This window comes from Muntiacus reevesi, chromosome 8 (genome assembly GCF_963930625.1).
Source record: "Muntiacus reevesi chromosome 8, mMunRee1.1, whole genome shotgun sequence".
Classification (NCBI taxonomy): domain Eukaryota; kingdom Metazoa; phylum Chordata; class Mammalia; order Artiodactyla; family Cervidae; genus Muntiacus; species Muntiacus reevesi.
The window spans coordinates 13,915,940-13,923,303 of record NC_089256.1 but is presented as its reverse complement, the minus strand read 5'-3'; positions in this window follow the sequence as shown (position 1 = coordinate 13,923,303).

Here is a 7,364-nt window from a genome sequence, read left to right as displayed (position 1 = left end):
ATGATAGAGGTTTTGTTCTTGCTCAAGTAATGTCTGATTGACCAGCAATTTTCTATGTGATCGCTTGGGATTCCAGGCCCTTTCATGGTGTGGCTCCCTTCTTCTCTTGAGTTTTGGGCTTCTCTTGTGGCTTCCCTTGTGGCTCAGCTGGTAGAGAATCTGCCTGCAATGCGGGAGACCTGGGTTGGGAAGAGCCCCTGTGGAAGGGAAATACCCATTCCATTATTCTGGCCTGGAGAATTCCATGGGCTGTGTAGTCAATGGTGTCCCTAAGAGTTGAAAACTACTGAGCAACTTTCACTTTCATTTTCTGCTTCACTGGGATTGGAGAAGAAACTGGGACCAGCATAAACCCTTTTTTTCATTGATGTATACTTAATGTACAATATAACTTTCAGTAACCAATAAGGGCAGCACCCAGATTCCCCTTATTGGTTATTGCCTATAACTCTTTTTAAGATGTCTAAACATTGCCTGAGGAAAAGAACCAAGTTCTCCCTCCACTGTCTTTTATGCTCTCAACTCGGCCCATTGCTTGAACTTACCTTTATATTATCCGACGGTTTTTATGGTCTATAGAACAAACAGTAGCTGGTTTTTATACTGGGGCTTCTGTTACGCAGGGCCTCTTATGGATAAAGTAAGAAAATTGTCTCATTTTAGTGGAAAGAGTCATGACGTTTAAACAGTTCAGCAATAGAAGTGAACTTCGAATTAGTCCAAATGCAGAGATGCTGCTTGCCATGTGCTGTAAGTCCACAGAGACACTTCTCAGGACATGAATCCATTTTATTTGAGAATTTTGTTGTGCAACTTCCTCTTTATCACAACTTCTTTCTGATATCACCCATATTATATTACAGGTAGTTCAGATCTTAATATAAATTTCCACTCTTAAGCTATGGGGACTGTTTATGTGTGTTAAGTTGGCTCAGTTGTGTCCAACTCCCAGTGATCCTGTGGACTGAAGCTCGCCAGGCTCCTTTGTCCATGGGACTCTGCAGGCAAGAATACCGGAGTAGGCCATCACACCCCTCTCCAGGGATTCCCCCAACCCAAGGATCAAACCCATGTCTCTTCCATCTCCTGCACTGGCAAGCAGGTTCCCCACAACCAGCACCATGGGGACTGTTCGTACCAGACTGTAAGTTCAGAAGGTCTAATCTAATTTTTAATAATGGCTTTGTTTAACAACTGGTTCTCAGAATTCTTGACAACTTGACACTGGCTCTGTTGAGCAGGTGAGGGCAGCGTGCAGCACACCAGCACCTGGCGTCCACCCCACTCTAATTACTCAGTCCTGACCTCACTCAGCTCTGGCTTCAACAGGCTCCTGGCCCCTTCCACACCCCGGCTCTCTTTTCCCTCCGGGCTTCGGCACGTGCTGTTTCCTCTGCCTGAAAAAACTCCTCTAGATGGTCATCGCTCACCCTTCTTCACTCCAGTGCTCAAAAGTGGCCATCCATTCCCTGGCCGCCCAGCTATGGCAGCCCTTTTGCCTGTCTATACCCTTGCATGACTGTGGTTTCCCCTCAAATTTTATCATTATCTGGTATTTTGCATATCTTATTTGTTCATTGTGGGACTCCTCCACTTTTCAGGAGAACATAAGCCCAGGATGGAGGTCATTACTCATTTGTCACTGCTACATCCCTGTGAGCTAGAACAACCCCTGGCTCATGGTAGGATCTACAAATTTTCTGTGATGCGAATGCAGGAATGAGCTTAATGCTATCAAAGTGAGAATTTGCCTTTTCCAAAAACCTGTAAAGAAAACCATAGAAATGGACAAAAGAGCAATACCATCAATATATAGAAGCTCTTCTAAATCAATAAGGAAAATGTGACTAGTAAAATCAAAGGATATGGAGAAGCATGACAAAAGATGAGAAACAATCATGTGAAAAATATTCAATATCTCATTCTATCAAAGAAATGTAAATTAAAATATAAGCTTCTAGGAGTTTTTCTAGAAAATGTGTATATATTAATGTATGTAACTGTATATTAAATATATACAATAATTTAATCTATATTAACGTATAAGAAAATTCAACTTTGGCACCATGAACTCTTACACATCCAAGTGGAGATATAAATTCATATACCTTTTAGAAGGACAATTTGGTGTTTTTTTTTAAAAAAAAAACAACAGAATTTACATATTAGGAGCCAACATTTCTACTATGAAGTTATACTACTAGGGACATAATTAAGAAATGATGCAGAGTGGGGCTTAAACTACCCCAATGCTGTTTATAATATTAAAATGTAAAAAGAAGGAAGAGAAGGAGGGAAAATAAGACCAAAATATTCAACAACCAGCAATAACTCTGTGAAATGGAATACATAGAGCCAATAAAAATAGAGTTACCAAGGACTACTTAATAACATGACATACCCAGGGCATGCTGTTAAGTGACAATCACAGGGTACAGAATATTTTGCTGAGTGGTATTACACAGGTACAAAATAAATATAAATATGGAAAAGCAACTAAAAAAGAAATACTAAAGCATTGACAGAAATTATCTTTGAAAAGAGGGATTCAGGTGATTTTTCTTTTGTTTGGTGTTTATACATAATTTCTAATTCCCTACAACAGGAATTTGTTATATTTGTAACTAGAAAACCTACAGACAGGTTTTTAACACTTAAGGAGAGAATGAAAGCACCTTCTGGAAATTCCCAAGATGCTGTGGACTGTTCAAGATGGCCACACCTACAAAGCACAGAAGGAGACATGTGAGAAGATGGGGAAAGGAGTGAGTACTGTTTGAGTTCTCTTTCCCAAACCCCAAGTAAGAAATTTAAGGCCAGGGAGCAGAGAAAACCAGATTGCTTACACTTGGGTATTACTAGCAAAAAGACTCTCAGTTTGAGTGGCTTAAGCCTTTCCTAAAGTCTTTCTTTAACTTCAAAGGAGATTCAGCAGAGAACTGTCCAGACCTGCCAGCCTAGAGGTGCCCTGCCCAGTAAACGCCACAGAAAGGGAAGATTTTAGAGTGGTTATTTGGTGTCACTGCCTGCACATCACAGAAGGACCCCTCTCACAGCACTGCACAGTCCAGAAATCAGGAGACTGCTGGTCGCCTACCGTGTCATACCTGCATTGCTGGCTGATCCACCCTTGCTTCCCAGCCTGGACAGCTTTAGAGCATCCCTTGATGCTGCCTGGTCCCACTGGTAGGCCCAGAGGGTTAGCCCATGCAGGTTTCATTTAATTTTTAATCAAGATGCTAGTAAGTATACTAATGTTAAAAAAGGAAGGCAATTTCTTTAAATGTCTGAGAACTTGAAAGAGAAAGTGGGGAGACTGTCAGAATGTGAGGATCGGGCACAGCCACAAGGCAGGGGCAGTGACAGTGGCCCAAAGGCATAACTGGACCCTCTGTTGCGATGCTCCACGGGGGGCTGATGGCCACATGGTCCAAGCAAGGCTAAGAGGGGAGGAGTCTGACTGGACTGGCTGTGTCTGCTCAGGCAGGTCCAGAAAGCAAAGGCAGACCTTTCCTCAGAGGAAACTCCATCCCCCACAGTGCAGGAGGAGGCCTGGGAGCACATGACATGGGGCTCTCTTGTGCATCACAGCTGAGACTCAAACATCTTTACTATGGCCTGGTTCTCTCATGAAATGGGTAATGTAACCCCACAGAGGTTGTCTGAGCTCTGAGAGCACCATGGGTTGGAGGGCAGTAAAGGATGTCCTTAATTAAATGAGGAAAAGTGTATTTAGAGGAAGTATATTCAAAGAAGGACCCTCAGCAATTTGGAGCATGAGAATCCAGATTCACCTTGAGCGCTGAATATCCTCTTGTGGTGACCAGAAAGGGAATTTACCCTAAAACTCAGATCCACAGATCAAATGCCAGTTTGGGTCCTCTAGTATAAGAAGGCACCCATGTTTGCCTACAGAAAAAATCTATCTGTGTAGATTTTCTGCTGAAGTTTGAAGACCAGTCTGGTACCCAGTGCCAAATGGCAAGCACAATAGAACCCCCTGAAAATGTCTACTCAGTGCTCTGTGGTATACAGTGTATAGTTGATTCACTTTGCTGGACAGCAGGAGCTAACACAACCTTGTAAAGCAACTATACGCCAATAAAAATTAATTTAAAAAATAAAAGATAAATTAAAAAGTACATTTTTTTTTAAAAGTGAGACAGGAATATAGATAGAATGGGATCATCATTAATAAATGGGCAATTGCCTCTAAAGCTCAGGAATTTAATTCCCCTTTTCCCCAAATTCCCTTTGCTGTGGTCAAAATAAAGAGAAACAAAAACATAAAAAAAATCTTTATAAGAAAATAGGAAAGATATTTGAAAAAATTTTTAATTTAACCCCCCAGATGGAGGAATCACATGCCAGTTTCTGTTGCAAAAAATTTAAGGGAAAGACTACTTGGAAATCCAAGTTAGGGGAGATTCCTCAGCAGAATGTCCCATCTCTAATACTTCAAACTCATAGAAATAGCTTAAAGCTGAGGTGGAGTCAAGGGGCAGTTAGAGGAGGAAGCTTTACCCTTGAATCACTGAACAACCCCAGAGAGCATCTTCTTGGAATGTCCATGCAATGCCCACAGGCCAGTGGAACTGTCCTGGGCCTTGAAGCTGGGCCCTGGTTCCCAGAGAGTGACCTGGTAAGCAGATCTCTCCCACTGGCCAGTGCAGTACTGTTTTCGTGGCATGACGTGAGACTGAATCACCAGAATTGTGCTGACACCCAGATTTGGGGTGACTGTCACTTATGTTGGATCCACATGAGTTCTGGTCTCTGGGCTGCCACAACTCATGGGCTCAGATGATAGGTAAGGAACTGTGCAGGTGTTCACCGATCAAGGTTCCAACCACAGGCTGCCACCAGTCTTTAGCATCAAAGGGTGCTGGGGTGGAGGCAGGCATGCTTCACCCTGTGTGCCCACTACCAGAGTGGCCATGCTGCCCCTTCTGCAGCTTCTGCGTGAGGAGTCAAGTAGTCCTCTGGGCATGACCAGACCAAGCCCTTCCAATGAGATCATTGTTCTAAAATGCCAAAGAGCCCTTCCAACTTATGACCTTTTTTGCCTAATACAATCTGTGGCAACATGCTCTTCTGGATCAGTCTTAATCTGCGCTGGATGAGAGACAGACATTCTTTAGGGAAATGGGACCATTTTTCTTGTTTTGCCTATAGGCCTCTCAACTATCCTTTCTGTTTACAACAGGGGTGCTGTTGACATTGAAAGACATCATGTTCTAGAAACAGGATTACTGTGTTAAGAGTTCAAAGGAAGGTGCTGTTGGAAGGTGTGGAAGATGTGTCATTCTACATTTATGCTATAAAATTTCAAGGTGTAAATTTAACATGACCAGAAAATCAATTATCATTCACATTTGCCTTCACACTCTGACAAAGACTTGCATTGAGGGCAACTAAAACAAAGCACAGTAACAGCCTTTGGGAGTCCTTGGAAACTTGTATTCACAGGCAGCTTTGAATAATGTGGCGTTACAGGGAACAATATAACCAGCATTAGATAAGATATTTTAAAAAATTAAAAAATAAAAATAAAGATATTAAGGAGCTTCAGCGTCAAGAAGATCTATATTGTTTCAATGCAAACAGGCTCAGAAAAAACCCTGTTTTTAAAAAATTTTTTAAACCATCTTAAATTTAAGTATGTATAATTAATCTATCATGTGTTAGTTTCAAGTATATAGTGAAATAATTCAGATATACATATAGAGATACATCATATATATATTTTTCAGATTATTTTCCATTATAGGTTATTATAAGATATTGAATATGGCTCCCTGTGCTTCACAATAGGTCCTTGTTGTTTATCTGTTTTATATACAGTGCTGCATATATGTTAATTCCAAACTCCTAATTTATCACTCCCCTCACCCTATTGTCTCCTTTAGTAACCATAAGTTTGTCTTCTGTGTTTGTGAGTCTATTTCTATTTTGTAAATAAGTTCATTTATATCTTTTTTTAGATTCCATATATAAGTGATATTATAGGATAATTGTCTTTCTCTGTCTCACTTACTTCACTTAATATGATAATCTGTAAGTCCATCCATGTTTCTGTAGTATTCCACTGTATATACATACCACATCTTCTTTATCCATTCCTCTGTGATGGCCATTTAGGTTGCTTCCTCGTCTTGGCTATTGTAAACAGTGCTGCAGTGAACACTTGGGTATACGTGTCTCTTCAAATCATAATTTTTTTTCAGATATATTCCTAGGAGTGGGATTGCTAGATCATATTGTAACTTTATTTTTAGGTTTTTAAGGAAACTTTATATTGTTCTCCATAGTGGCTGTATCAACTTACATTTTCCCTTAACAGTATAGAAGGGTTCCTTTTTCTCCACACTCTCTCTAGCATTTATAATTTGTAGACATTTTGATGATGGCTATTGATGTTTTTGGACAGGGAGGCCTGGCATGCTGTGATTCATGGGGTCACAAAGAGTCAGACACGACTGAGACACTGAACTGAACTGACTGATTGATGTTTTTGAACTGTGGTGTTGGGGAAGACTCTTGAGAGTCCCTTGAACTGCAAGATCGAACCAGTCCATCCTAAAGGAAATCAGTCTTTAACATTCATTGGAAGGACTGATGCCAAAGCTGAAGCTCCATGCTTTGGCCACCTGATGTGAAGAACTTACTCATTGGAAAAGACTCTGATGCTGGGAAAGATTGAAGGCAGAAGGAGAAGGGGACAACAGAGGTTAAGATGGTTGGATGGCATCACTGACTTGATGGACATGAGTTTGAATAAGCTCTGGCAGGTGGTGATGGACAGGGAAGCCTGGCTTGCTGCAATCCATGGGGTGGCAAATAGACACGACTGAGCGACTGAACTGAACTGATTCTAACCAACATGATATCAGATACCTCATTGTTTTTTGATTTGCATTTTTCTAATAATTAGTGATACTGAGCATCTTTTCATGTGCCTGTTGGTCATTTGTATGTCCTCTTTGGAGAAATATCCATTAAGTCTTCTACCTATTTTTTGACTGGGTTGTTTGGGATTTTGATATTAAGCTGTATGAGCTGTTTGTATGTTTTGGAAATTAATTCCTTGTCAGTAGCATCGTTTGCAAATATTTCCTTCCAGTCTGCAGGTTGTCTTTTCATTTTGTTTATGGCATGACTTTACACATAATTACTAGCTTTTTCTCAGGGTAAAGGCATAGGAAATTACTCAGGGATTGTGTATTTGACAATAAATAAGAGCATTATTAAGAAAAAAAAAAGAACAAGATGATTCCTGGAACTAACAGGAAGAAATGGTGCCTGGGTGCTAGAGAGAGCTTTCGTATGCACTGATGAACAATAAACAAATTTGTAAGTATCTC